Genomic DNA, 1,366 nt, shown 5'->3' with positions numbered 1-1,366 from the left:
ATGCTCTGATCATGTCCCAGTTTAGATCACTCACAACGCAGAAATCAGGAAGTGGCAGCCCAGACCTCGATACTGCACATTAACCACTGCATGTCCCTGAAACAGCTGTTGTTAGGAGAGGCTGAGTCACTTTATAGATCAGGTTACAAAAATACCTGAAGAAAAGCTCTTTGTTTTCCCACCCCTTTTGTCCATACTGGTCAGAAATACTGCTGGAGGCTGAGCAAAGCCACGCTGTCAGCAGGATGTTGCATAGTTTAACAAGAAAAAGGCATGCAGAGGACTAGCGCGCTCCTGTTCATTGTAGGGCAATGGGAAACGAGAGAGGAGAGGGCATACTGCGTCATGTGGCACAATCTGCGTCATGTGGCACAATCTGCTTGTAGGAAACAGCATGATACAACGTTATGATGAAATCATTTGATACACCTATACATACATCAAGCTTCACTATACCTTTTTTGTCTGTCTGTCTGCCCTAGAATCTGATTTCCATGACGGCGAATGTTACAGTTTCTAGCTTAAACATACTCACAGCCATTTATGATTAATCTCTTTAGCTTTGATGATTCTTTTTCATTTATGAGGTCTTCACTTTTGTAGGCTAAACCAACCAAACTCTTGTCTCCCCTCATGTGGCAAACTCTCTGCTTCCCTTATCATTTCCTGCTCACCTTTGTCTGCACCTGTTGAATATAATTTACACTTCCTTAAATACACGGGACCATCCACTGATATGTGTACACTAAAGACATATGCAAACCAGAGTGCTCTTGGCAGAGAATGATAAAGCTGGTCAACAAAACTAATGATTCCTTTGAAAGCATCTGGTTTAGTGGCCAGCCCAGCCCAAACCACGACAAGCAGACACCAGCCGTGAGGACAGGCTTGACTCCGTGTGTCAATGTACAAATGATTCAGACAGGGTGGAATCAGGCACGGGGTGCTGCTAGGAGCTGACAGGATAAGACTAAGAGAAGAAAAACTTAAAGTGAACATCAAGAAAATCCTCCTGCCCGTGAAAAGTACCACGCTAGGAAACATTTACGGTAGGAAAAAATGCACAAAAACACTGCGATGAACCGTCTTTCCCTGCAGGAATAGAGGGAATATTTTCCCAAACAGAAAGGATCTACAAGTTGGTGTTAGGGTTTTCTGACACCTGGAGTGGCCGTCCTGTCCCAATTTCTGAAACTAGTATCTCACCTCACTACAGACCTGTATTGACAGGGAAAGATCACCTCCCTGCGTACTAATTCACTTCATGTGTTCAGGCATGTCGGCTATGCAGACTATTGAAAATTCCAAGCATTTCTGTTGGTAAGGAACTCATTGAATTTGACATCCTTTTTCCACTTGTGCTTAA

Source organism: Larus michahellis, chromosome 6 (assembly GCF_964199755.1).
Source record: "Larus michahellis chromosome 6, bLarMic1.1, whole genome shotgun sequence".
NCBI classification, from domain to species: Eukaryota; Metazoa; Chordata; class Aves; order Charadriiformes; family Laridae; genus Larus; species Larus michahellis.
This window is presented reverse-complemented; position numbering follows the sequence as displayed.